The 6,793-nt window shown below is 55.1% G+C and overlaps 1 long non-coding RNA gene across 1 annotated transcript; it reads left to right on the top strand.

The window, feature by feature from the left end:
- Window positions 1-2,031: 2,031 nt before the first annotated feature.
- Window positions 2,032-5,948, top strand: LOC128121678 (uncharacterized). Its single transcript, XR_008222233.1, has 2 exons — window positions 2,032-3,554; window positions 3,669-5,948. It is a non-coding gene; the product is annotated as an uncharacterized LOC128121678 (long non-coding RNA).
- Window positions 5,949-6,793: the final 845 nt, after the last annotated feature.

Genomic DNA, 6,793 nt, shown 5'->3' with positions numbered 1-6,793 from the left:
TCCTTGTCATGAGGTTGGGCATCATCAGTGGGGACTCAGGAACTACATGAGGACAGAGGAAGGTTGAGGGGGGCTTCCTTCAGAAGATGGGCAATAGCCCTGGAGAATAAGAGGACAGACGTGAGCAGGGGGATAGGGCACTAGGGGGTACTTCCATCAAGGAAGGAGCTCTGCTTGCCCTGGAACAGACCAGTGAGACATTTCCTACAGTCAGTAGGGGCCCCTCTAGGGTTTTGTTGTTGTTGTTTTTGGTTTGAGACAGGGTCTCACCGCCCAGCACTGGCTGACCTTGAACTCACTGAGATCTGCCTGCCTGTACTGGGACATGGCAAGTTCCTAACCAGCAATATCACAGAAGCAAGCCTTCCTTTTACAGTCCACTGTGGACCCTCCTGCAGAGGAGGAGGCACAGAGGGCAGCTGAATCCCTCTGAAAGTTTACTCAGGCTTCTTGCCCAGGCCACACAGTTCAGGTCAGACAGTCCCCTGGAATCTGGAGGTCATATGTGCAATTTACTCATGTCCTGTGTAAGTGTTTACTGGGAACCAAAAACTTTCTAGAACCTTCCAGGCACTGGGCTTGGGAAACCCTGACGAGGGGCTGGGCTTCAGGATGCCCAAGCTACCTCATGGTACGCTAGTACCCTGACCCCATCCCTGGGCACCAGTCCCCACTGCTGCCCTCTCTCTGCTTACTCTGGGCTGGCCCCTGGGCTTTGGGTAGAGATATAGAGGGTTCCTCCCTGCGGAGTCCATAGGGATGGGTCTGAACAGCCTGCCTAGGGCCCCACATGGGCAGCTGTTCCTGGAATGGGGGTTAAAATTTTTTTTTGTTGGCGAATATGCATGTGTCCTTAATTATTTATACATAGCACTTATCTCCCCCAAATGTTTGATCGGGATTCTGTAGATAGTCAAGCGTGTGTGGCAGGCAACAGGGTGGAAGCAGACAGACACAGGCAGCACCCAAATCAGCCTGGCCCAGGGATGCAAGGTGGAGGGACCCCATCAGTGGTGGTGCTGACCCTCCCATGCGCTGAAGTCAGGAAGCTGCACATGGGTGCTGTGCCCCTGGGAGTCTATGGCTGGCAGGCTTATCCACCTTTTTGCTTTGGTTGTAGGGAGGTACCATCACCAAGGACCAGTTCTCCTTGCTTGGAGCAGAGCAGCACAGGAATCCAGCCCACCCACGAGGCCTTAAAAGGGGCCCTAAACTGGCTGTGATGGTGTGTGCCTAGAATCCCGGTACTTGAGAGCTGCAGGCAAGAGACTTGGGAGTTTAAGGCCAGTCTGGACTACATAGCGAGTTCTAGGATAGCTTGGGCAACATGAAACCCTGTCTCCAAAAACCAAACTGAAGAAATGCCTCAACAGTTAAGAACAGAGGCTGCACTTGCAGAGAACCAAGGTTCAATTCCCAGCATCCACATGGCAGCTCACAAGCATCCATAACTCCAGTTCTGGGGAATCCAATGCTCTCTTTGGACACCAGGAATACATGTGGTGAATATACATACATGCAGCCAAAACACCAATACACATAAACTAAAAATTAAAAAAAATAAATATTTTTAAGCGCTTGCTGCTCTTGCTGAAGACCTGGGTTCTGTTCCCAGCATGCACATGATGTCACAACAATCTCCTGATTAGAACTCCAGTTCCTGTGGATCTGAACCCCCTTTTGAGTATCAGGCATACAGGTAGTCCACAAATATACATTCAGGCTAATACTCATACACATAGAATAAACAAATCTTAAAAACAAAAGGCCAACCAGGTGGCGGTGGTACATGCCTTTAATCCCAGCAAGTGGAAGGCAGAGGCAGGTGGATCTCTGTGAGTTCGAGGCTAGCCTGGGCTACAGAATGAGTTCCAGGAAAGGTGACAAAGTTACACAGAAAAACTTTGTCTCAAAAAACCAAAAATAAATAATAAATAAATAAATAAATAAATAAATAAATAAATAAATAAATAAGCCAACATGAGCTGGACATGGTGGTACACACCTATAATCCAGCATTTGAGAGGCAGATGGCTGTGTGAGTTCGAGGCAAACCTGGTCAATACAGGGAATCCAGACTAGCCAGGGCTACGCAGTTCGTCTCAAACAAGATTTTGTCTGAACAAACCAACCAAGGCAGAGGTGGGATGGGAGAACGGAGACCTTGACATCCAACACAGATGTGACCTGCTCCTACATCACACTCTCCAGTGCTTGGAAACCCGAGTGGTCTTACCGGGTTTGTTTTGTGGGGGAGACTAGGGCTAGAGCCCGGGTCATCCCAGGGACTGGGACTAATGAGCACAGTGAGTGTGGTCCACCCCTCTGGCAGTCCCACTGGAGATTCCTGAAGTGACTTTGCCCTGCACCAGCCCCCGTGTCTAGAGGGTTGTTGTGGTCTCAGAGGCCAACCTTCCCACACTGGGTCAGCCTTAATATGCTTCGTGTGCGTGCACCCTTACCCGGATCTCCGGGTCAGATGATCTCTGATCATCTGTGAAGCAGGGCATGGTGAGGGTCTGGGTGGGAGGTCCGGCATGCCCCCGGAAAAGGAAGCTGGACAGCATCTGTCCCAACAGCTACTCACAAACCCACGAGTGTGAGGGCGGGTAGAGTAAGGTGCCACTAGGAGTTGCCCCTGGAAGCACCTATCCCTGCTCACACCCACCATGGGGCTTTCGGAGGCCTCTACGTGCTTGTGTTGGGTGGAAAGAACTGGTAATTGATGATTTAGCCCGAGTTTTCACCACTGGGATCCGAATGGGGCTCCTGCCACGTTCCCCCTGGCCTCTGGGTCTGGTGTATGGGGCCGGGGCGGGAGTCTCCCCCTGAAGTTGAGCATTCCCCACCCTACCTCCTGCAGCCTGTGAGCAGCGCTCTCTAGAGGAGAACTCTTCCAGGCGGGAGATCCCCTGCGGCTCCCGGCTGGGGGCCTGCCAGCCTGGTAATTGGTGCATCGATTCGCAGCTGGGGTGTAAGGCTCTCGGATGGGGGCGGGAGTCTCGGGCAAGCCCTGGGGAGACATTGCCGGAGGGAGGCGGGGAAACCGGTGATGCCAGGTTAGGGAGGGCCTCCTTGCCTCGCTGAGCCACAGAGAAGGCATACGGGTAGGATCCCTGGGGTGGCCAGGGCCGCCCGGGCCCCCTTGGGCCCCTGGAAGAATTGGTTCCCACCAGCCAACCTGTTCCCACAGCCAGAAGTTGCCATGGTGACCCCCTCCCACCTTCAGCTACAGCTTTTCCAGTAAAACCACTGCCGAGATCCATACTTCCCGACAGGCACGCCTGCGGCCCCCACCCCCCTCGTGGCAGCCGGGAGCAGCTGGGAGTTAACCCTGCATATGCCGGGGACTGTTGTTTGGGGGAAAAGGGGAGCGGGAGCCAGTAGTGGGGCCATGGGTAGGAGCGAAGGTGGACAGGGAAATGATCCTGGCCAGCGACTTGAGCAAGTCTGGAACTTGGAGCAGGGAAACCAAGCTGGCCTTGGCTTAGCCAAGCCCCCTGGGCCTCAGGGAGCCCTTGCTGGGGCCCACTGGCAGCCATACTCCAGTCTCGGTGCGTGTGCGGGTGGGGGTGGGGGGTGGGCACTCAGCTCTAAGTGGGACAGTGGGTTCTGTCTAGCTTGGCATGAGCCGCAGCCCCCCTCTGGCTTCCTCCCCTGTTCCGCAGGCACAAATTCTCTTTCTGGAGGCAGAAAGGTCCCTCCAGCCTGGAGTTTGGCTTTGCAAGTCAGCCTCCTGTGGGCTGTGGAACCCCAGAGGTCCCAGCTGTGTCCTGCCTTGAGAAGTCCAGAGAATGACCCCCTGCTTACACGTTTACGGTCTGAGGAAGAAGATGGTGCTTCTGAAAGGCACTACCCTGCTTGGGCCCCAGGGACCCATGGTCAGGCCTCTATCAGGGAAGGGGTCCTTGGGGACACTGAGGCTGCAGGCCCAGGGGGGCTCCATCTGTGGCTCTGGCGGGCCTCACTCCCACTGTGAGCTGCTGCAGCTCTAATTGTTCTCTGTAGCCGGATGAGTAATTGAGAGGTCTTTGAAGGGAATTAATTAGGCCGCTTATTGACTGTAAATGCTTGCTGTGGATGATAAAGGGGAGGCTGGCCGCCTGTGTGGGCCCGGCTGGGGCACAATCAGACATTTCATTCACATTCGGCTCCCTCTGGGGGTCAGCTGCTCAGCTTGGCAGGGACCTGACCCCCTTGTCTGTCCTGCCCCCTCCTTCAAGAAGGGACCAGGCAGGCTGAGCCCGGCTTAGTCTTTCCACCTCTACACCCCGCTTCTGGTATTTGGAGGCAGCACTAACTATCCCTTAAGTCTTCCCAAAGGTGAGCTGGGGTTCCCCGCAGGAGGAACCCTCCTGTCCCATGTTGGGAGCCCTTCCCTAGAATGTTGGGTTGAAGTCCAGAGGCAGGCTGGGGGCAGGTTCTCACCCTCAGCTCTCCGAGAGAGGTACCTGCACTGGGGACCTGCTGTGCTGGCCCTGGGCCCCATCTGTCCAGCCCACTCCCCTGTCCCAACCCTTTTCTGGGAAGAGGGGAGAGACTGGAAACGGAGCACGCATTCCCGCCCTCCTAGCTAGGGTCAGAGTGGAAACAGCCTTGTCGTTGGACAGTTAGTGAGGAGGGCAGGACAGTGCTGGGGTGGTGCCTGGCTGGCTTGCCCGGAAAGTGGAAGTGATAGCCTGGACTGAGAAGTAGCCATGGTAGCACCCCGTTCATATGGCCTCTGCTCCCGGCTGGCCGGTTCTAAGCCAGGTCCATGCTGACTGACTTGCTGATTTTGTTTTCCAGTAACTCTGTGCAGATCTTTTTCGAAGAGCCAGCACTGTGGGAATATTGTAGTTTGCAGAGATGCAGCAGCCTCTGGCTTGGTTAAAGACTGGTTGAATGAGTGAGTGGATGTGTTAAGCCCCCTTTTCATGGAGCCAGAGGACCCATATCGTGAGGGATCTGCCAGGACCAGGGAATGGCAATGTTGATATCTTGAGGTGAAGTACAGACTCAGCCACTGGGGGACAACACCCTGCCCTCTCCACTCCCCACCCCCCACCTCCCCACCTCTCACCCCCTCACTCCTCCCCTCCACTCCCCATACCTGAGTGCCAGGCCCAGGAGTTAGCCCTTGATTCTAGAGCCGCTATAGTATCACTGGATCCTGCGAGACCTTGCAGATCAGTTCAGGCCTCAAGTGTGGGCACCGGAGCTGGTGCAGAAGGATGTCGAGTGTGACCTTGCTCCAGATGGACAGGCCTTGACAGCCCTGAGATAGCTGGAAGGGAAAAGGCTATGGAACCAGGTGACTAGATCTGAAGTTGGGGGACCAGGAGGAGACGGCAGCAGGTGTCCCCTCAGAAGCACAGGGACTTGGCTGTTGCCTTCAGGGAGCTAGGGTTGTAACGATCCTGGCAGGAGGGACGATATTCTTTTGTTTGTTTTTAGACAGGGTTTCTCTGTGTAGCCCTGGCTGTCCTGGAACTTGCTCTGCAGACCAGGCTGGCCTCGAACTCAGAGAGACTGGCCTGCCTCTGCCTCCACCACCATCTCTGCGTGCACCACCAAACCCCGGCCCAGGAGGGAGATGCCCTAACAAGACTCTTGCATCTCGCTTTGGCTGCTAGACTATTAAGAAGATGAACCCCAAGAAATTGGAATCTCGCCAGGAGTCTTGTGCTGGGAGAAGGGACCAGCCAGAGGGGAGCTTGTCTCCCAGGAAGAGATTTCACACCATTCTGGCAACTTGTTAGACCACCTACAGGAGAGAGAAGCTGGGACAATGATGAGCCAGTCCCCACCTTGACCAGGACTGCTCAGCTCTCCATGTCTCTTGCCCTCTGTTTAAACATAAAGCTCACTCACGCCAGGACCCTTAGATGGACTCGGAGATCACTGGACCTCTTTGTGTCTCTTGCTAATGTGCCCACACTGAATAAATCTCCTTTCTCTGCTTTTCACCATTGCTTGTCTCTTTAATTGGCCTACTGGGGACTGGAGGCTGAGTGAGCCTCGCTTGTTAGTGCTGACGGCCCAGCCAGGCTCTGACCCTAACAACTTGGGTAACAGGATGCTCTGGCGCCTGCTGTGTTTCCATATGCCCTCCCTCCTCACCCTGTGCTGGATTGGCCCCTATTGGGCCTTGTGAGCTGCCCTCTGCTTTCTCTCAGGTTCGGTCGGTTAGGAGCACTGGTAGAAGACTGGGGGTGGGGTGGGGCCGTGGTTACATCCTCTGGCTACATGGGTTTGTATCTGCCCCTTCCTCCCGCCCAGCCGGCAGCTCCTAAGGGGGCAGTCCTCTCTGTTCCTCTTTCTCAGCCGTAGATACCCACACACACCTCCTCCAACTGTCCCGAGGTCCTGTGTGATGAGTTATTGCATGAAGTGATTTACACTTCACATCTGACTTAGCTGAGCCACCAAATTAGTAAACATGCCATCAGAAAGGCCTGAACAGGCGCCTGCCAGGCAGCTCCACGCTGGAGTAGACAGGTGCCAGCTGTGAGTCTCTTCCCTCCTCTTCTCACCTCCAGGATGGCTCCCCACAGTCCCTAGTGTGGTGACTGGGATTGTCTCCAGCTTCAGAAGCCACAAATGCCTCCGGGAAAGAGAAGCCCATCTTCCCCAAGGTGGCTGAAGCCCAGGACCTGGGACCTGAGGACAGTTGACAGTCACACAGAACGCAGGGGATGAGTCGAGGGGGAAACAGAGGCAGCCAGGAAGTAGCTCAGGTCTGTGCACAGCCCACCCTTCATTCCTGACAGAGGTGTACTCCTGTTCTTCCAGGTCTGGGTGTCCGTATGTC

This window comes from Peromyscus californicus, unplaced genomic scaffold (assembly GCF_007827085.1).
Source record: "Peromyscus californicus insignis strain IS unplaced genomic scaffold, ASM782708v3 Scaffold_3__1_contigs__length_106647218, whole genome shotgun sequence".
Lineage (NCBI taxonomy): Eukaryota > Metazoa > Chordata > Mammalia > Rodentia > Cricetidae > Peromyscus > Peromyscus californicus.
The sequence above is the reverse complement of the archived record's forward strand: the minus strand, read 5'-3'. Positions and strand labels throughout refer to the sequence as shown.